This window comes from Aphelocoma coerulescens, unplaced genomic scaffold (assembly GCF_041296385.1).
Source record: "Aphelocoma coerulescens isolate FSJ_1873_10779 unplaced genomic scaffold, UR_Acoe_1.0 HiC_scaffold_105, whole genome shotgun sequence".
Taxonomy (NCBI): Eukaryota; Metazoa; Chordata; class Aves; order Passeriformes; family Corvidae; genus Aphelocoma; species Aphelocoma coerulescens.
In genome coordinates, this window is record NW_027183467.1 from 728075 (window position 1) to 751217 (window position 23143).

The following is a 23143-nucleotide window of genomic DNA, read 5'->3' on the forward strand; positions in this document are numbered from 1 at the left end:
ATCTTTCTGCCAAAACACAGGGTCTGAGGTTTACCCCAAGCAGCAGGCACGCATCTTTAAGGTGGAGCATAGTCTGAAGCTTCTCAGGTCTCACCAGAGCTGCCTGCACTGGCCTTTGGGCTGATTGAAAGGCTTCGCACAGATGAAGTTTCTCGAGAGAGACTGCCCAGGTTTAGTGTCCCTGGGACTGGCCAGGAGCTGCCAGGCTGGACTGATGCCATCAAGGTGGTCCAAGGCTTCCTGGAAACATCCACAAAAGGGGGCCATGATACAGCATCTCCTCAGTCTGGAGGGAATGGGACGGATTTGAGGTGCACATCACTGTGATCAGGACATCTACGACACTGGGGAGTGCTGGTGCTGCACAGGTTCTCACAGAGGAACGGGATGGTCCTGCAAGGGGTTTCAGTGGTGCCATGTTCCTTGCAGAGGCAGCAGAACACATCACTAGGCAATTTGCTAAAGACAAGAGGTTATTGAAGAAAAACCTAGCATCTCAATCCACATATCCCAGTCCAAGTTGGGAAACAGCAACATCCTGTTTGTGCTTCGGTGTCTGCCACAGCTCTTTAAAACTTCCCTCAGTCCCACTTCCAGTGGAAAATTATGTTCTTCTAATTTCAGAGAGGTTTTCAATTAGACTATTAGCTTCTCCATTGATAGCAACATGGTGATTTTACCTCTGAAAATTGAACTGGTCCCAAAACACAATTTACAAGAAAAATGCACCCCACTTTGATTTAAAACTCCCCTTTTGAAAAGCCTGAAGCATGTCACCTAAAGGGGGACATTCTGCTTCTAAGCAGGTGAGTCTGTGAGGTTCCCAAATTTAAACAGCAACTCTCAAGGTTTCCAGGGTTGTTCTGGCTTAGTGGCAGACAGATTTGTTTCCCAAAAGACGCCTTGTCCCAGCACCTGTTCCAGTCTGCTGGTGGCTGGAACTCAGCCCCACATACTCACAGTTTTTCCAAGCATTGTTGTCTGGAGGAACACGAGGAGCACCCATGGAGACACTCACATTGCACTCAGGTCCCTGCAAGGATTTGAAAGACCCCATTAAATTCTCAGCTGACATTGCCAGAACTCTGCTCTGAGAACAAGGTGCCTGATGATGGTGGTAGTGATGGCAGAGGGAATCTCTTCTTCCAAATCAAACAAATAATTGAAAAGCCAACCACCTCGCTTTGACCTGCTCTTAACAATGGGATCTGAATCAGGAAGGGATCCTGCTAATCTCCTTGGGAGTCAGATGTAAACAGAAAGGATTCCCTGGCTCAAACCCCTCTTCCTGCTCTCCTCTGAGAGCAGCTCCAGTCCTCAAAGGGAGATGCTTCTTGCCCAAGAGGACAAATTCAGCACGACCTTCGTAGTTTATAGCAGAGAAAGGAGGAAAGATATTGAGCAGAAAGAAAAGGCTATCGGTGAGATAGCAGACCTGGGAGCAGGAAGGATCTCTGCAAAAAGACAGGACTTCTTGCTCCCCTAGGAGTCACACAGATATGAGCAGGAGCTCACAAGACACTGTGAATCCTGACCAACACAGAGCATCAAGAGCCCTCAGCAGTGTCAGGGCAGCAGAGTGGAGATGCATGGTGGGCAGGAACCCTGAACTGCTGACACAAGTGCTCAAGCAGGAGTGGAGGCATTCCCAGAACCCACCAGCCACTCTGAGGCTCCAGACCTGGTCAGCCTCTATTTTTTTAAAGCTTGTATCCCAGCTCCTTGGGTGCTTTGTATCTGAGGACACATCAGAAGTGTGTGGCCTTTGCCTTGCTCTGCTGGTGTCTCCAGCAAAATAAAGCTGGGAGAAGAGTGAGCTTTGCTCCTGGATCTCTGCTCTCCTGAGAACACGACACTGGAGAGAGACAAAGGTCTATATCAGTTTGGTCCAAGATACTTGACAGAAGGCAGTTTGAAGAATGCTCTGTCAGCAATAACACTCAGGTGGGTATGGCTTAGGATCCTGAAAAAAACAACAGACTGCTGTGAGGGGGTGTTATGAGTTCAGGAACTTGCCCGTGCACAAGAAACTCAGGACTTACTCAGAATTGCAAAGCAAGTTAATTTTATTAGTTGCAGTAGCAATTAATACATACCAACCCCTGGATCCTGGAGAAGCCACCGAGCAAGAGAAGGAGATCATGGCTTCTGAACAGAAGCGGTAGGAAGGCAGTGCACTTTCAGGTTGTTCCCTGGATGAAAATGGCATGTATCTTGTCTTCCTCGCTCCTCCACCCCAGGACCACACCTTATATCTCCTCCTCAGCAGTGGCCAGTTCCAACATCATCTCACGCAAGGCCAGCGCGTGAGATGAGGTCACAACATCCCATGATTTCACCGCCATGCCAACAATGGCTTTATTGTGTATTATTCTCCTTTCACAGGTTGAATCCCATCTATTACTATCCCTCTGGCTCTGTGGGCTTCTGTGCTGGAGCACGAGGTGTAGCGATCTCTAAAACGTGTCTCCAAAGCAAAGCAACGAAGCAGGATCAGCTATATGCACTCACGCGTGCACACATAAACGCATGGTTAGCTTCAGTAATATAAGTCATCAGCAAAGAGACAGGAAGGGTCTTGCATAGATTTCCACAGGAGCAGTTTATTGTTTCTACACTGTGAAGGGGTCTAGAGGCAAAAGACTGAGAACAATGGAGAACTCAGGCTTAAGTACAGGGGTGAGGCTAGCACTAAGAACCAATGGTGTGAGGGCACAGGGGTGGTACAAAGGCAGGACTAGGGAATGGGGACCCACGGGGGAGCTCTGGGGGAGTGGAGAGGGGCAGAGGCCAATGGGGGGAAACTGGAGTGGAGAACTTTCTATGGCATGGAACATAAAAGGCAGCAAGGGGGTGGAGCGGCCGACAGCCAACCGGGGAAGACAAACTGGGGTATATTGCCATAATGGAACAAGGCATTCTGGAAGAGGCTTCTCTTCTCATTGTGACTGCTAGGTGTCTGGCACCAGGGACTGTCTTACAGAGAACTCTCTCTGTCCCTTGTACCACAGGCTAACCGGCCACCACACCCACCAGGTGATGGATACATAGTTTCATTTCTGAAGATTAAAGTCCTATCAACTAACACTAAGGTCTTCTGCATTACCTTGTCATTGTGCACAACAGCAGACCAAATATGGCAGGCCTTAGGCACGTCTTCAGTCCCTGACACATGCCACCACATGAGTCTGCAGTTGAAACACATTGATATTCTACCATTCAAACAAAAGTATGATGAAACATGCTATCAATTAAAGATTCATTACATATATGAAACAAGGCATACAACAGATGATAACATAAAAACCCAATACTGAAGGCACAAAGCAATGCTACTCCTTTCTTTAATCAATTCCAACCTTATGTCCATCTAGCAAATGGATTCCAGCCAGTATTCTCTACAAGGCGTTGAGTGAGTGTCCAGATTTTCTGTTACTGTGCATGAACAGAGCTATGAATGGTCACTTAATTTCTTACAACATAACCCATTGAAATCTTTGCATCCGTGCCCATGTGCTAAAAGCAAAACATCAATTGCTGCTTGATTTTGTAGCGTAGCATGTCTAATACAGTCTACATCAATTAACGAATCAGATACAGCTATGCTAGTAGAATTACTATATTTTGCCAACCAACAGCCAAATCTATTCAGGCTCTTGAGGGCTTTAGCACTAGCAACCCCAGGAGCCAATGAAGAGGCAGCAATTATCTTGGCAACATTCCTGAAGTCTACTGTACCTCAGCAGTCAGGGGAAAAAGCAGGTATGTCCCAAATGTGATGGCGGTGAATTTGGTTTCATTTGCTCCATACTGCAGCAGTCATGTTAGGAGAGGAAAGAGTTAGTTTTCCTAAAGTGCATGGTCCACCTTTAATTGCCATTGGCACTCTGTCCCAAGCTCAGTCCCTGAAAATTAAAAAGATACCTTGTGGGAGTTGCATATGTGTATTAAAACTTAAGGTTCACTGTATTGTAGTTGAATTACACCAGTGCAAAACATTTTGATATCCCAGTATTATGGCAAAAAGTAGGACCATTTCTTGTGCTGACAAAGTTAAAAGTAGTGCAACTATCTGTATTCAAAGTGCCTAAAATCCACAACTCTTAGGGGACAAAGTAGGAGATTTTCCGAGATGAGACAGTTGTCGCCACAGTCCTGTAGATGAACACGTCACAGATGCAGGAGTGCTTTTATATTACTGTTGCAGCTCATGGGCAGTAAGAGGAACGCCGATCAAATACGTGAATGGGTTCTGGGGCATAGCAGTGCTAAGGTATATGGTATCCTGTCCAATTGCCTTAGCCAATGTTACCCAGACGTTTTCTTTCAGAGGGGTGTGAGTTTCAGGTACCCTGTAAAAATACAAGCAGAAAAAGTTACCTTCCCCCTCCTCCTGCTCCCTCCCATTACTCCCTCTGACGTAAGTGTTGAGCGGGTACTCTGTGCCATTGCTGTTCCCCTGGAATAGCAATGGTAACTGCTTGGTTTGCTTCTGCTGCTATCACCTCAGCGGCAATAGGACCATGTTCCATGGGAGGTTGATACCATTCTTTGGTGCTACAGTGTGGATACTGCAACACGTATATCAAACAACAAGGCCCGTGGAAAGAAATATATATGGATCAATTCTTGATAGGTGTTTCAGAGATGTTTATTTCTCCAGCCGCATGGCCGGAGCTCTGCCGAGGAACTGCAGCAATCACAGGACCCGAGGGTCCTTGCCTGCGCAGGGGAACACAAAACAACCAATGGGGAACAAGGCTGACCAGGGGCTAGGGAAACCCTGTGTCCCCCCCAGAGCCCCTCTCCCAGGACTACATGGCGGGGGGGAGGGCCCCAACATTTCACCCGTTTATTTTTTACAAAAAGAGATTTAAAACGTAACATTGAAAACAACTGGATAAACATGAGATAACAAGGACAGTTTCAAAACAAAACAAACCACCCTCCTGAGTCTTTAAATGTCCAAACAGATTTTCTGGAACATCTTAAGGCTGACAGAAGGGAGACAGGACTCTCTGGGAATGCTTTGTGGGGAAACTGAGGCAGGAGAGGGTTTCTTCTATTTGTAGCTGTTGGAACTCTAAACAACAATAGTTCATTTCTTCCCTCCCCCTCTTCATCCCCTACTAGGCATTGGAAAGGGATTTTTGGGGAAACAATTGGCAAAGGCATGGTTTTGTGAGGGAAACCATGGGTGAAAAAATGGATTGGGAATACACTGGGGGTAATAGGATATAGGGTAAAAGGAAAAGGTGGGATTGGGAAAGGGAGACTGTAGGGGGGCTTATAATGGAGATATTGTCTAACATGACTACGATTTTTAGCATATATACTGCCTTTTACAGAAACACCATCAGGCCCAGTGACCTCTGCTGCTTATAACCCTTTTCTACCTCGTACAATTTTGAATTCCACCACCTCTCCATCTCCCAAGCTTGGGATGCATTTATCAGGGTTATTCTTTTTAATAGCAGTTCTATGAACAAATATGTCTTCTTGGTTGTCACATCTTGTTATAAAACTATAATTTTGTTTAACATTATACCATTTTACTATTCCTAAAACCTTAGCTACAGTGATTATTTCCTTTTTTCGAGTGGTTGCTGTTTTCTGTCTCACTGCATTTTTGCTTTCTCTTTTGCTTTCGCTCACTCCCATGTTGGAATTGCCAGGGTTGTCAGTGCTGCCGGGGTCACATTTGGGGTCGCCCAGGCTGGGCCGGGCCGGGCCGGGCAGCGCCGCTCAGCTCCCTGCGCCATCTCTTCTGCTCTCAGCTGCGCTGCTGCTGCCTGGTGCGGCACCCACGTCTTGGCTGGGCCCCCGAGCAGCGGCCCCCCCACGCCCTGCTCCAGCACGTGTTTAGGCTAGGCACGGCTCCGCTCCACCGCCACCGCTGCCGGCCACCGCCCGCACGCCACCCCTCTCTGTCATCTATGTATTGTAAAATCTGTACCTCAGCAGGTGCAGTATGTTGTGTTAAAGTGTGGTGTGTTGCCTGGTGACAAAAGGTAGAACTGCATTTATATCCTGAGGAAGGCATGTAAAGGTGTATTGGTTTCCTCTCCAGGTAAATGCAAACTGATCTTCAGCAGCACGGGGAATAGGAATTGTGAAAAACACATTAGCTACATCAGTCATTGCATACCATGTTCCTGGGTGTGCCTGAATTTGGTGTACCAGTGTGGTGCCCTCACGGACAGTAGCAGTTATGGGGGGGTGTTTTCTTGTTCAATGCTCTATGGTCCACAATCATTCACCAGCTATCATCTGACTTTTTTACAGGCCAGACAGGACTATTAAAAGGAGAGTGTGTATAACAAACAACTCCTCCTCCATTAATGGTTGAATTTCTGCATCTCCTTCTGAGATCTTACAATTTCTATAGCTACTGGAATATCTGCTTCCTGTTGTATAAGTCCCACAGTGATGGCTCTGGCATGTAGCCACCACGTGATGCCAAAAGCCCAATAGGTACCATTAATTTCTAATGTGGCACCCCGTAACACATCCGTGCCTAGGATGTATTCACCAACTGAAGTAACCATAACAGAATAGGTATGAAGGTTCCAATCTCCAATCTATAATTTAAATTTGGTCGTTTTTCCCACTACAGGTTGTTCACCTAACCCCCACACAAGAGCAGTTGTTCTCCATATGCTGTCTGGGTTACCTGTGTATGATAGTGACCTCCACTCCTGTATGAACAAGAGCACGGACCCCTGTTTATTTACATTTGACCAAATAATACATCCAGTAAAGGGACGGGGGTCTTGTCACAACACACAGCAGTCCAATACAGGGGCTTGGTCTATTCCCTATTCAGTTGTTATTTGTCCCTCTGCTGCAGCTACAGCTTCTATAGTGTCTTCCCACAGATAAAGGGGTGCAGATGGATTAAACGCTGGGATTTCTGGCACCCCCAACCCTGGGTATTCCACCTTCTGCACACTCCTACCCTGGGATTCTTTTACTTTTCTTGTATAGGTAGTCCATCTATATCTTTCTTATCTACCCCTCCCCCCCTCTGTTGAGGAGTAAACTGAATAATCAGGTCCATTCACTTGGCTTTTCCTTGCCATCTCCCTGTCAGTTTTCCTGTCTTTCTGTTCTTCCCTGACCCTGGACTGAATCCTCTAAGTCTAGTCCCAGTAAGTCTCCAAATTCATTTAGTTTTTCAATAATCTGTTCAATCGGATTCCCTTGTTCAGCTAAGAGTATAGTTGTAAGGTAGGCTTTCCACTCTTTTGGGCATCCCTCTAAGAGAATGTTCCACATTCCAGGAGTTACGGGTTGAGCCATATAAAGGTCAGGAGACCCCATCATGATGCTTACTTTCATGCCTTCTGCTTTGAGTATATTCCATGCTTGTCTTAAAGTAGTCCATTCTTTGGACATAACCAGCCAAGCAGCATCATTGCTATACTGATCTGAAAATCCTTCCCCAACAATTGCAACCACAGTAACACTATTCTCCCCAACACAGTATAAAGCAGATTGCACATATACGTCAGAAGTAACTCCCATAAACATTTCAGCATCTCCACTATCCAGCAAGACACTATCAGCGCCTTCTTCCACAAGGTGTACTAGCCAGTTTTGGGGTTTTTCCCTGGGCCTCTGTCTGTATTTCTCCAGTAAATTCTTAACCTCTGCAGAGCTACAATCAGTGAGTTCATCTGTCTGAACAGCCTGTCCATTTTCTTGAGTCACTAGTGTTCTCTTAAATATAGGAGCAACATGAACACCTCCCTTTTTAGCATCAGACTCTTCCTCAGTATAGGAGTCAGAGTCAGTGCTCCAGATATTTCCATCCCAGGTTTCCAGGTCCAAATCTGGGTTTGCAATGATTGCATGGACCCATGGGCCAGCCGCCTTTCTGTCTTTCTTTTTCCCTTGTTTCTTGGTAACCCAAACATCAAAGTGTTCTGCTAAAACTGCACATTTTTTCCCCAATTGCTCACCCTTGTTCAGCAGCAGCTACAAACACTTGTCTTTGCAACATCATGTCAGCTCTCAGCTGCTCTATGTCCTTGCCTTGTTCAATTAACTGTTGTTCTAGCTCTTCATTCTTTTCCATTGCAACTTTGTATGCAAATAACAGGCAACCTGCCATTCAGCCAGCATGAATCAGCTGCTCTTTAGACCGTGTCTGAGAAGTTTGCACAAACTCTCCCCAGTATTTTAACACCTCCATGAGGTCCTTAGCCTCCCATGGTTCTGGTCCAATATTTGTACAAGTTTCTAGCTTATGCCATAATTTACTCCACAGCTCCTGAGTCCACCCCAGTAGCTCCATTGAGGGAGCCATTGCACGAGGCTCTTTTTTCCTAAACAATATGACCACTGCACAAGGTTGTGATAATGACAACAGAAATAGTAAGGGCAATAACTGTTCTATTGGTGTTATCCTGCAACACCACAAAGGACTAATGGTTTTTTCTAACTCAATTTCAAAAGTACTCCAGTTATGTCTACAAAGTCCACACCGTGCCACAACAACTGTATGACACCAATTTCACTTTGGACACAGAAAAAGACTGCTAAGTTCCCACACACAACTGGGTACCCAGGTTAAATCTTGATCTCCCATATATCATACACACATGTAGAATAGCATCTCTCAGTGCAGCGATGCGCTTCACTCCCCTTGTGCAGCCCCGTGCTTCGTTAAATAAGCCCCGCTCCCATACAGAACAGTGGTGCATTTCACTCCACTGGTGCAACCACGCGACCCACTGAACACAGAACAGCCTCTCCTGGTGCAGCTATGTGCTCCTCTGACTGGGCTCACACACATAAATGAAACAGCATCTCTATTTTTAGCAGCCACACACACAAAGCAGCACTTCTCGGTGCAGCTACACACGCCACTGCCCAAACCCTGTTTTTTCACACACGAAACAGCATCTCTTGGAGCAACTGCACACCCAGTCCCCTGGTGCAACCATGTGCCCCACAGCCCAAGCCCTGTCCATGTTAATGTGTACTCAAACCAGCATTAGTTTCTCACACATACACACTCAAAACAGCGTCAGGTTTTGTGCTCTGGGCATCCCATCCTCATTGACAATAATGTTACAGGTTTGGGAAGTGCACAAAAAACTCAGGACTTACTCAGAATTGCAAAGCAAGTTAATTTTATTAGTTGCAGTAGCAATTAATACATACCAACCCCTGGATCCTGGAGAAGCCACCGAGCAAGAGAAGGAGATCATGGCTTCTGAACAGAAGCGGTAGGAAGGCAGTGCACTTTCAGGTTGTCCCCTGGATGAAAATGGCATGTATCTTGTCTTCCTCGCTCCTCCACCCCAGGACCACACCTTATATCTCCTCCTCAGCAGTGGCCAGTTCCAACATCATCTCACACAAGGCCAGCGCGTGAGATGAGGTCACAACATCCCATGATATCACCACCATGCCAACAATGGCTTTATTGTGTATTATTCTCCTTTCACAGGTTGAATCCCACCAGGTGACAGATACATAGCTTCATTTCTGAAGGTTAAAGTCCTACCAGCTAACACTAAGGTCTTCTGCTTTATCTTGTCGATGTGCGCAACAGCAGACCAAATATGGCAGGCCTTAGATATGTCTTCAGTCCCTGACACAGGGGGTGATGGGAAAGACATGAGCTGTGTGGGTAGTGGCATGTAGGGAGGGCCTGTCCAAGTGTCGTCCTATGTACGTAGACCCACAAGTGTGGAAAGCCAAGATCAAGGGCTTCTTGATAGAACCCTCTATGTATTATGTTAGGTTTTCTCCAGACATCAAGTTTACTTTTTGTCTATGTTTTAGAGATCTTTCACTTTTAAGTGCAAAGTGAAATTTCTGACTATAAATCTTGGTCACATCCCACAGCCCTTGTCACCCTGCCTCTTCTCCCTTCTTTCTTATCTATCCTCCCAGCCTCCCACTGCTGCTGTTGGAACTTGATGCTGGTTCAAGGAAGCTCTGGGGAAGATAAGCAGGTCAGGAGAAAGTGGCTTTCCAGCTGCAGACTCCTGGTGCGCCATGGATGTTATCCACAGTAGGAGTCAGTACTTTACACAGAGCAAACATGCAGAGTCTCACTCTGATGAGCTTTTTGACCCTGTTACACTTACAGCTCTTGTAGAAACTGCATTCCATGCCATGCCTGGAAAGTGCCGCTGTGGATCTGTGTGAGGTGATTCTCAGAAAGGTTTCTGGAGAAAGAGAAGATGACAGAAATTAGTCCTACAGGAAGCTGGGGCAAAGCAGTATCCACTTACTGGAAATTTGCAAATTCAAGGTAGGATAGGGAGGCAATTGCTGTTTTCTCCATCTTTATAACTTGTTCAGGCAAGGGAATGAAGAGCACAGGTGCTTCATCTATTTCTGTTCCAGGATACAGCAAAGCCTTCAAGAAAGATCTTCTGTGATGGCTGATTATGGACAACCTCACTAGGATCTGTTATCCTGGCATGGGTCATCCAGTCACCTTCATTGATCCTTTCAGCACAGCAGTCTTTTAGCAAGAGAAACAGTTACTGCTCTCGAAAATGCTACTGTTATTTTTAACAAATAAAGGCTTCTAGAAGCAAAAAGACTTCACTAAATACACTAGAAATGTTTATAACTCACAGATGTTGCAAAAAAGGCAGTGGCTCTGATGCCATGATGATTTTTTGCCTTTTCTTTTATATACCTTTTTATAACTTTTGTATTCTTTGTGGTTTTTAAGCCTACATTCTTGGACTTATTTGTCTAGCTAAGAGACTAAACATTTTAGAAGCTTCATAGTTAGGGATCAGAATGCCCCAGACACCAAGGTCCTCTCCAGCACACGTTTTTTAAACTAAGATAGAACCATCCAGGGGAAGGTTCCTTGCGGAGGGGACTCACTCGAGCCTCTCACTGGGGAATCTTTGATAGATATGCTAATTAGTAAGACCTATAATGTGATACCTGATGGATCGTGTGTGTACATTGCAGTGTGCATTTCAGCGCATTCCACCTGGACGTGGTGCACCTAAGGATCCTTAAAATAAATACAGAGGTAAAACCCCTCTTTCCCTTCTAACCGTGTTTGATTCCTGATTTTAAGACCAGGAAAAGGTTGCTGGTGACTCTGGTGGGACCCTAGAGACCTTGAAACTCGCAATCTTGGGTTGAAATATATCTTGCTTTGCCCCTCTCTTTCTGGTGGCGAACTACAGAAGCCGAAACGACAATCCAAGACTGGGACTGTGACTAGGGCTTTAAGACCCACCACGGAAAGGCAAAAGCACAGAAAGGAAGGTGAGTTAAGAGGGACCGGTATTGTGCTAGCACTAAGGAAAGGTTAAGGTTTGAAGGCCAAGAAGCCCGCAAAAGGGGAAAGCTTAAACCCTTCCCCTACAGATCTGTAGAGAGGAGGGGACACCCTACATTGAATCCACAAGACCCCAGAGGCTACAGTCTGCACAGTCACAGGAGTAGCTCAGAGGCTTGAGAAGTTAGTTGGTTAGTTGAGAAGCTGAGGGTTTGAATCCCACTTAGACCAGATTTTCATGCACATGCTTTCACTGCTTGCTAAAATAAGTTGCTTTTTAGTATTTTAAAGTGCTGTAGTTTGTGTAGTAAGCTAGATAAATTGCCTGGGAAGTGGGAATTTCAAAGCTGGATTTCAGGCTGAATTCTGGAGTTAAAAGCTTTTCTCCGGCAGAGTTTTTCTGTTTGTGAGTAAACATGAGCGGTGTTTTTTCAGACAAAAACGTGAAAATTCCCGATAACAGTCCTTTAAAGTTGATAATAAAACAGAAGAGATGGCTGACAAAGCAGAGAACTACTCTAGACACCCAAGAATTGATCAAGTTGTTGACACGAGTTTGGCCAACTTTAAAGTTAAGTCAAAGAAGTTGGCCTGACTTTGGTAGCTTGGAGAATGATCTCATTACTGACCTGATGGTAGAACTGAGATCATTACACAGGTTTGATGAATTAAGATATGCAGAGGTTTTTACTATGTATCTGAACAACAAAGAAGCATATGTGATAGAGAAAAACAGTTTAAAGATGACTTTGAGAAAGAAGGGAAAGAAAGCAAAGCTGCCGCAAGCTAGCTTAGATACAACCAGAGAAATCGATATGACAGACCTAAATATGGTAGCCCCAGCCTTGCACGACGGGTGGGAGGGGGGTCTTCCTCCCCACCCCGTTCAGGCACCGGGGCAGCCTGCACAGGTGGGAGGAGGGGATAGAGAGCAAGACCGCCAGTGGGAGTGGGGGTAGGGGGTGGAGGAGCCGCACCACCGTCATCCCATCCGCCGCCACCACTCCCACCAACACCCCCACAGTCCAAGGAAAAGGACAAGCGGGCAGTGGTTTCACAGCCAGATGCAGCTGGCCAAGCAGCTGTGGTGTGCAGCCAACTCCAAGCCAGAATCGGCTCAGCACAGAGCCTCCCCCCTCCCTCTTCCTCGTCTGGAGCAGAGGAAGGACCCCCCCAGAGGTGGGGAAGGGGCAGACTGGCCGCCACTCCCCGATTTCCCCAAATACAAAAGTGAAAGCAGAAATGTACACGGGCGGTTCCAGCCGCGTTCCCCAATATGGCAAACTGCAAGCTTCAAAGCTAAAGACAGGCGCTGCCGCTCACATTCCCCACCCTGCAGCGCGGCCAGTATTAAAGCTGAAGGTGGATGAGATGGCCCCAACCCAAGCAGCTCTTGTGGCGCTAAGGACAGAAGAAGCTGCTTGCAGCCCCTGCCCCCCTGCACCTCCAGCACCGTAAAAAGTGAGGCAGTCCCTGATCAACATTCAGCTGAGATTATCTCTAATATCAATGAAGCAGTTTCAATTAAAAGCAAATGAGATTACTCCAATAGACATAGTTCCTGCAGAGAAAGTGGTAGAAAAAAGGGGGAGATAGCCCAAGAAGTCATGAAAGCAGTCAGTCCCATTGCTAAACACACAAGGTCAAAAGCAAATAAAAAGGGGGGAAAAAACCTGTGTTAGAAGTACCTCTAAGACAAGCTGTGAGAAATCAGAAGGTGATTTATATAAAGACACCATTGTCCCTCAAAGAACTACAGCAGTGGAAAAACTTGATTGGAAGATACAAAGACAATCCAGAAAAAGTAGCCATACCTGTAGAAATAGTCATAAAAGCCCAAAACACAGATTAGGGTGATCTGAATATTATGATAGATGAATTACTAGATAACACAGAGAAAGAAATAGTCAACAAAGCTGCTATATCTGCTATAGAAACTCAAATTGCAACTGAAAATCTCCAAAGGTCAGTTAATGACATTTATCCCCTAACAAACCCTAGCTGGGATCCCAATGTCCCAGAACAGATAGAAAAGCTGAAGCGACACCAGAAATTGGTAGTTGTTAGGTTAAAATGTGCCATTCCTAAAGCAGTGAATTGGGATGAGTTATATGAGATCAAACAAAATCCAAATGAGACCCCCACAGAGTTTCTGAATAAGCACAAGGAAGCTGCATGAAAATACACTACCCTAGACCCTGACTCACCTGAGCAGCAGTTCCAAATGGCCTACCTGTTTATAGGCCAATCTGCTAATGACATAAAGAAAAAGCTGCAGAAGATAGATGGGGCACTGGATGTCATACATGAAATCCCTATTTGTGCTTGGTCTTTGCATATTAAGTGCTTTAATTAATTAATTTTGAGTTAAATATTTTTAAATTGAATGTTAAAATTAACCCATCTGCCCAGGTACAAAAATCAAGCTCCATTATCAGTGTTTTCAATCATTCAAAGTAGTTTATTAAGAGAGTTGCACCCTTCCCAGTTAAAAATTCCCAACTTAATGCTCCCTTTTCAAACGTCAAACCACCTGTACACCATAAGAGTTATCTTTCCTGTGTTTACTGTATACTTTTACAAGTGTTTTAAGATGTGTTGGAGGTATTTTAATACTTTTTTTAGGTGTTTTTACTTGTCCTTTGGTTCCAAGGCTAATTCCAAAAACCCCAGTTCTAACAGCCAGCAGCTATTTTTAGCCCCATAGCCATTACCCTGTAGGCAAGCTCCATGACAACCTGAATTTTAATGAAGGCATTTTAGCACCCTTATCTCAACTAATACCACCCCTCTGACAACGATGAGCCATTGGTGAACGGAGATGATCTGTCAAAGGGAAAGAACCAATCACTTTAAACTGAAGGGGCAGGCTGTGGGTGGGCTGTGGGCAGACTGGGGAGGAGCAAAGGTACTATAAAACTAGGAGACAGACAGAGACACGCCTTCTCTCTCTCTGCAGGCTAGGTGTGGTGGACATCAGTGCTGGGAAAGCCTTACTCCTATTAAAGCAGTCTTTAGTAATTTTTTTACTTTTGGACCAGCCAAAAGCCAGCCCAGCACTGCAAGTCCTTTTTCTCTACCTGAGGTCCAGTGCTGTCTCAGCCAGAAGATCTAAAATCCCTGCGCTCATGGGGCATGCCATCTATCGAGCCATAGGATCCCAAATGTTTATATTTTTCTAATTTCTGTAGTTTTTCCATTTTTCCGTTTTCAATAAATTATTTTAATTTTTTATTTAACTAAGAGTTGTCTCATTTCTCACACTGGACATAAGTAAATTGTTGAATGTAGCCTAGAAGGTACACCAGAACAGAGATTCAGCAAACAAAGATAAACATAATAAACCCCACCACAAGAAGTATGATAAGAGAAAGTCATCTGACACATCAAAAAAGATCCCCCTTTTCCCCTAGCCAGGGACCAGTGCGTAATTTTCAAGAACAGAGGCGTGAGAAAAATGAGTGTCCAACACGAGAAGAAAAGAAGCCCCCAGTTACAGAATTAATTGTAAATACAGACTGACAGAGACCGAAGGAACTACCCCAGCAGAGCCTTCGCTTGTAGCTAAGCTGGGAAACAATGATGTTGAATTTCTGGTTAATACAGGAGTAACATATTCTGTGTTGAATACTTAAAAATGTAAACGGAGTCAAGACACTGTGGATGTGGTTGGAGCTACTGGAGTAAGGAAACAAGGCCTTTTTCCCAACCTTTAAAATTTAAATTAAGAAAACACTGAGTAACTAACCAGTTCCTGAATATGCCAAATTCCCCAATGCCATTATTGAGCAGAGATCTATTAGAGAATTTGGAAGCAGAAATTAAGTTTTCCAAAGAAGGAAGAATGAAAGCTATAATCCCAGAATCTAAAATTATTGAAGCAACTGCTATACTCGTACAAGAATGCCATGGAAAAATTCCCAAAGAAGTTAAAGAAGCTGTCATTCAAATAGTATGAGCCAATGATTTTCGTAAGAGATCCAAAAGAGCTGAACCTGTGAATATCACACTCAAAGTAAGAGCTCCACCAGTAAGGCAAAGAAAATACCCTCTGAAATTAGAAGCCCACAAGAGATTAGTGCCTGTGATTGAAAAGTTTCTCAGATTTGGGTTGTTAGTGGAATGTGAATCCAGGTACAACACACCAATCTTGCCAGTAAAGAAAGCTGATAGTAAAAGGTACAGATTAGTACAGGATTTGAGAGAGATTAACAAAATAACAGAGGACATACACCCAGTGGTAGCGAATCCCTACACACTCTTGACAACATTAACAAATGAATTAGGGTGGTTCACTGTTTTAGATCACAAAGATGACTTTTTCTGCATTCCTGTGCATAAGAATAGCCAAGAACTCTTTGCTTTTTAGTGGGAGAATCCTGAAACAGAGAGAAAGACCCAGCTCACCTGGACAGTTTTACTACAAAGATTCAAAAACAGCCTGACCATATTTGAAAAACAGCTGGCAAAGGAGCTTGAAGACTAGAAGAAACAAAACCCAAGAAGAGCCGTTCTCCAATATGTTGATGACATCTTGATAGAAGCCAAGATGTGAGATGACTGCATCCAGCTTGCTGTAAGTCTGTTGAACTTTTTAAGCCAAAGTGAGTATTGAGTCTCGAAAGAGAAGGCACAGGTTGCTAGAGAAACAGTAGTTTACCTGGGCCTGGAAATTTTCCATGGACATCAACAACTCAGCAGAGAATGGAAGGAAGCCATCTGCCGACTTCCAGAGCCCTACACCATAAAGAAGATGCAGGCCTTCCTAGGGATGGTAAGTTAGTGTCACCTATAGATATCAAACTCTGGATTATTGATAAGACCTCTGTATGAGGTCCTTAAAGCAGCCAGAAACGGGAAAATCATGTGGACAAAAAATGCCAAGGCTGCATTTAAACAGCTGAAACATTCCTTGATGTCAGCCCCAGCTCTGGGGCTGCCAGACTTGACTAAACCTTTTGAACTCTTTACACCTGAGCAACTGAATGTTGCTCTAGGGGTACTGGCACAGCATCTTAGAAACCAGCGAAGAGCTATGGCCTATTTTTCAAAACAACTAGACAGTGTAGCCCAAGGTTGACCAGTGTGCTTGAAAACTGTAGCAGCAACAGTCCTTCTAATACAAGAGGCCTGTAAATTCATCCTTGGGCAACACATTATCATGTATGTATCCCATGCAGTGATAAATGTGCTGGAGCAAAAAGGAAAACACTAGCTATTCCCTAGCAGAATGATCAAATATCAATCTGTGTTGTTAGAACAAGATGATATTACTCTAAAGACAACTTCTACAATAAACCCTGCGGTGTTTTTATCATCCATGTTACTTGACAGTGTGCCTGAGCATGATTGTTTGCAGACAATAGAAGAAATTTATTCCAGCAGACCAGACCTAAAAGGCATTCCTTTAAAGAGCCGAGACTGGGAATTGTAACACTGATGAGAGCAGCTTCATGAGAAACAGTAAGAAGATAACAAGTTATGCCGTAACCACCTCAGATAAAATCACTGAGGCAAAAGCCTTGTCTCCAGATGTATCATCACAGGAAGCTAAACTCACTGCACTAACAAGAGCTCTAGAACTGAGCAAAGAGAAAAAGGTGAACATATGGACTGATTCCAAATACGCCTTCAATGTTGTTCATGCCCACAGAGCTATTTGGAAAGAACGTGGCCTGCTGACTGCTCAAGGTAATGAGATTAAGAAAGTTAAACAGATTCTTGCACTCTTTACAGAGTATTTGGAAGCCTACAAAAGTGGCTAGCATGAGTTACAGAGGTCATCAAAAAGAAAAAACAGCCCCTGAACTGAGAAATCATTTTGCTGATGAAACAGCAAGGGGGATTGCAGAAAAAGGCATTTTTGCAATGGTACCACAGAAAAAGATAGATTTGTCAGAATTTACCCCAAAATACAATCAGAAGGATCACAAATTAATTTAATTAATTAATTAATTAAAAGCTAAGATCAAAGAAAGTAGGTGAGCTGTTACCCCAATAAGACCAGTTTTACCACCCCTGCTCCTCCAGGAAATAGCCCAACGAGAGCATGAAAGTACCCATTAGGGAACAGAAAATCTTTTAAAGCATCTGAAAAAGGTAGTGATAAGAGAGAAAAATGACTGATATTGTACAAGCAATAACAAGCATGTATGAAACCTGCCGTAAAAACAACCCTGACACAAGCAAGAGAGCTGTGTTGGGAGTGACAAAAACAGGACATCTCCCGGGAGATTATTGGCAAATAGATTTTGCTGAGATGCCACACAAAGAGGGATGCAAGTATATGCTAGTACTGATTGACACCTTCAGTAGATAGACTGAAGTGTTCCCATGTCGCACCAACACAGCAAAAGAAGTAGTGAAAGCTTTGCTCAATCATATTATACCAATATTTAGAGTTCCTTTAGGGATGTCATCAAATAAAGGACCACATTTCGTTGTGACAGTGGTTGAAGAAGTTAGCAAGATTCTAGGACTTACCTGGGACCTGCACACACCATACAAGCCCCAGGCAAGTGGTAAAGTTGAACGCATGAATTGAGACCCTCAAAACCCAAATTTGCAAGATTTGTCAAGCGACATCCATGACATGGGTTCAAGCCCTGCCTATAGCCTTGCTGAGAGTCCATGTACAGCCAAGGCAAAAGGACAACATAAGTCCCTATGAAATACTATATAGCAAGCGATACCGAGTTCCACACATCCCAATGAAATGAACAGTCAATCACCTGAACAGGTTTAACTGATTTATTAAACAAAAACACAAACAACAACTGGAAGCAGGGACCCAGGATAGGCCCAGGACCCCAAAGACAAAGCAGAAAGGATCAGCACTCTCAAGAGTGCTGGGTGCACCCCACATGCAAAGGTAACTGTAAAAGGACATGGGGGGGGAGAGGGTGAAACCCAGCAAGAGTTCTTATAGTCTCTGGTCCACCCTGATTGGTTTGTTTGTCAATCCACTTTCCCATTGGTCCTTTTAGGGTCTTCTCATTGGCTCATTTCAAGAAGCGTTCCTGTCCAATCATTTCCTCCATTCTCCTTCCCATTGATTCTTTGAGTCCACCAATCATGCCCCAGGATGCTAGGATGATGTAAGACACCTCAGGGCTATTGGCATCTAGTGGTTATATGAGAGCGTTACACCCATACACTTCGAGCATGGACATTACTTAACTCTTATAATTAACTGGTCACAAAATCCAGCCTCAACCTAACCAATTAACAATATAACATTTAACAACAACAAACATGTTTATAACACCAAAAAAAATTCATGAGAGGCAAAAATGATTTGCAGAAGTATTTAATGGCTCTGAGTTCCACTTTGCAAAAGCTCCAAAGATTTGTCATGTTATCTAAACCAATAGGATTGGACACACCTGCTCATCCATTCCAGCCTGGAGATTGGGGTCTACATAAAGTAGTGGGACAGTGACCTCTTGCAAGCCAAGGGGAAGGGACCTTTCCAAGTTTTGCTGACCACTTTTACTGCGGTCAAAGTTTCTGGCAAAAGACTGTAGATTCACTTCTCCAGGGTGAAGAAAGCTTCTGCTCCTGAAACCACCAAGAAGACAGAGACTGATACAGATCAGAAGGATGCAGTTTAAACTGTTTTTTACATGTTTGCTGTTTGCCCAACTCACAACCATGGTTCAAGGTTCACCCCATGATTTGCATAAGACTGTAATCCACAATGTGTCCAAGGTTCTTAATAAGAGCAATTGCTGAATCTGTACCCAGTTACCACCCCTGGATGGGAGGGGTCAGTGGCCATTGATTGGCATTTTAATGGAAAAGAACTGCACTGAAACGTGAGAACCAATTGATAGCACCCTTCTGCCCCCCATACCCCTGAGTGGCCTAGTAGAGCATGCAAACTATAAAGCTCCTTGTGCAATTGTAGACGCCACAGGAAAAGCCATTCTTCCTTCATACTGTCATAAGACCCATTTCAAAGAAATAATAGACCCAAGAACTGCGGCTAAGATGAAATTGACAAGGTGGAGACTGGCTCAGCCATTTAAAATGAGGTTGTATTAGATATGTGGCAATAAAACCTAGAAAGTTATGCCCATGAACAAAGACCAGGCTTGTGCCATTAGGGCTGTAATCCTTGTATAACAATATTTGACCATCTTGAAAAAACCAAATGAGAAAAGAAAAGATCTCTTAATCCTCTCATTGAACATCCCACACTTTTCCATAGTATAGTCAGAGCCCTCGTACCCTCTTAACAGAGTAGTTGAACTAGAAAGAGCAATTGTAAACATCTCGGCTGTCATTGAACGTATTGAACAGCATACTGCAGATGCAATTTCAGCCTTAGAAAAAAAGGTTAAGTTTGTCCCATGCAAACAATATAGCTCTCAATTTCATACTTGCTGCACAAAGAAGTGGATGTGCTACTGTCAATACCACCTGTTGTTCTTATGTGAAACAAAGTGAAAGAATTAAGAAAGATTTAGATGAAATTTGAAAAAGAACTCAAATTCTCCGTGAAATAGCTTCCATTAAAATTTGATCATATTTTTGAGACCTTCACCTCATGGTCACCAAATTGAGCCTAGATAAAAGAAGCATTTATAATAGCTGTAATTGTAATCATTTGTGTAACAGCTTGTAAAGCAGCCAGTTGTATAAACTGGTTCTGCTAGTAAGGTAAAGTAGAGACTAGACAAAGTAGAATTTTGTTAGTCTCTAAAAAAGAGAAAATTATGCCATGATGATATTTTGCCTTTTCTTTTATACTCCTTTTATACCTTTTTATAACTTTTGTATTCTTAGTGGTTTTTTAGCCTACATTCTTAGACTTATTGGTCAAGCTGAGACTAAACACCTTAGAAGCTTCGTAGTTAGGGATCAGAATGCCCCAGACACCAAGGTCTGTTGACACCTTATCCAAGAGATGGGACAGTCACAGTTATCACAATTTATTACTTAAAAATCAGCAAGGCATAAGTCTCAGAGGGCGTGATTTAGTAACAAATCGCCATAGCTGCAGACAGTCACAGGTTTCAGAGTTACATGGCAATTTATAACTTTTTAGTCCAATAAGCAATTAACACGAAACTTTGTTTTGACTCTATAACCTATCACCTTTGGTATTTTTTACTGCATTGCATCTGTTCCACAACCAATAACTTGCTAGCTCACATACACACATGTACTTCTATTATAACATCTACATTCTTAACTTAAACTATAAAATTATATTACTATACTTAAAAACCCTTCACCATATCACCCAATACATTCTCTTACTTATAGAAACCTAGGTTTATAATTCTTCTGCTTAAAATCTGTATACCTTTGCCATTACATCAACCCAAAGCTCTTTCCAGGGCTGTAAATCAAACTCCTTAATGCCTGTAGAAGTTTCTGCTTCTCTGTTTCCCACAAAGGTCCTCTCCAGAACACATTCTGTAAACTAAGAACCATCCAGGGGAAGGTTCCTTGAGGAGGGGGGCTCACCTGAGCCTCTCACTGGGGAATCTTTGATAGATATGCTAATTAGTAAGACCTATAATGTGATACCCGATCTATCATGTGTGCATTGCAGTGTGCATTTCGGCACATTCGACCTGGACGTAGTGCATCTAAGGATCCTTAAAATGCATACAGAGGTAAAATCCCTTTTTCCCTTCTAACCGTGTTTGATTCTTGATTTTAAGACCAGGAAAAAGCATCAGCTCAAAGGCACATTTCTCAATGAGCTTGATCTTATTGCCAGATAAAAATCCCTCTTACAATTAGAACACCAAATGTTAATTCCATTTGCACTGTTGTGTTTACTTTCATTTGCTTTGACGCTGGCAGCTTCTGTTCCCTGGCTCTGGTTTCACGCAATGTTTCTCTCTGATTTGATCTTGCAGTGGTGTGCAACCTGTGATGACCCTCCTGCCCAGTGGGGGCTTTCATCTCCAGGATTTTTGTTCTAGCTCTGATCCCACCAAAATTCTTTTAGGGCATGCCTGGATCTTGCTATGCTCTGGGCAGTTCCCACCCCTCAAAATGTTGGTCCTCAGAATAAACAGGAATTCTCCCTCCAGGAAATACTGCAGTGCCAAGAGCCCAGCTCTGCTCTGCCTGCATCCATAAACCCAGGAGGAATAAAGTCCACTTGCCCGGGGGTGGGCTGAGCAGCAGGGGCCAAAGGGAGGGGGAGGCAGAAGCCCACTGTGCTAAAAGGTGCTTCATCAGGAACAGCCCTTCCAGGGAATGGTGCTTCACTGCCTGCAGGTCCTCTAGTCCTTGAGGATTCTAGAATGACACAAACAGACTTAGTTATACCAGCTGCTTGCCAGGCAGAAATGGAATTTTCATACTATATCGTTCAGCAGCTTTATTGGAACATGTCTTTGGGTCACTGCAGGGATTGTCCCTGCTCATGGCTTGAGCAGGCAGTTGTTCCAGGATGGTTGCAGCTGACCGTAAACTGATCCCTTGTGTAGCAGACACAGGGACAATCTAGTAGGATGGGACATGACTCACAGATCATGGCATTTCTTGCCATTGCAGGAAGCCCTGGTGTCAAGATCCACTAATACAAGCGAGGGTCACGATGGTTTGTTTATCGATCTCAGAGTGTAAAAGGACACAGGGGATTTCAGTTTTAATCAAAACAGTGCACCTTTATTAAGTGCCCACAACACAGTAATGCGATAGAGGAGAGAGAGAGAGAGATAAAGAAGAACAAAGTAAAAGAGTAGAGAGGAAGAAAAGGGGGGGAATAGCTACCAACAGATGAGATGAAGTCCTCATGGTCTTCTGCCAATAGATTCATCTTCTTTCCATGGGGAGATCTCGATCTCAGTTATTTCAGAAAGTTCCTTTATAGTCCTTTTCAGAAGCGAGGGGCAACTGGCCAAGACTATATCTATGTTACGTAATAACATTGCAAAACTAGGAGCTAGCACTATCACAGGTACATACCAAGCATGCCTTTTATAGGCTGTACTGCCTGCCATGGTTTGCAGCCTAGCAGCATTAGATGACATGAGTTTAGCAGTGCCCTCGCTTCTGCTTTCTAGCTGTATCTCCACATCTCCCCCTTTTCCCCAAGAGGTGGCAAGATCTGCAGCGGTTGTTATGAGGCCTGTTGCTTTGGGAAACAGGTACAGGACAGGTGTACAGGACAGGTCATTCCTTTCCGCATCAGCGCAGTCCTTCCCGCCTGGGCAGCAAGAACGGTGCAGTCCATTGTGACCTGCACTGGTTTCAGGAATGCGTACCAGTTCCAAGCGGGCACGCCTGCAGGCAACACTTGGCAGACACCCCACCTCAGCCAGGCCAGGACTTCTGTGTTCAGTCTCTGTCCTTGGTGATGATCGTGAGGCAGATGAGGGATCTTCGGGCCGTCTCTTACACCTGGGGATTCCTAGCTGAGCAGCCCAGCTTTGAATTCACATGGAAATGAGTCTTGTGGGTGCTGAAAAACCAGACAAAAGGATGGGAAATACTTGAACTCCTGACATTTTAGATGCTGGAGGGTACTTGCAAGGTCTCAGTCCACAGATACTCCTGCCACGTTTGCTTTCCGAAAGTAGAAATAGAGTTGTCAGTGAAATCTCTGCAGAGAAATGATTCCTCTCACCCCTCAGGAAAACCCTTTTCCCTGCAAATTCAAGCTGCTGAGGTAGGAGCAGAGTTTGCCTGGAAATGCCACAGCATGGCCAACCTGGTTTCACCCTTGTGCTGTAACACAAGCCTCCCAGAACTACCAAGTCTTCTGCCAGGTTCTCTTGGCTGTCCCAGGAGGGGTTACCATCAAGAACAAGCCAAGGAGAGGAACTTGAAGGGGCTCTGTGGGTCAGTGGGTACTCACAAGATGGTAAGATCCCATCCACTGGTGGCTAGGGACAC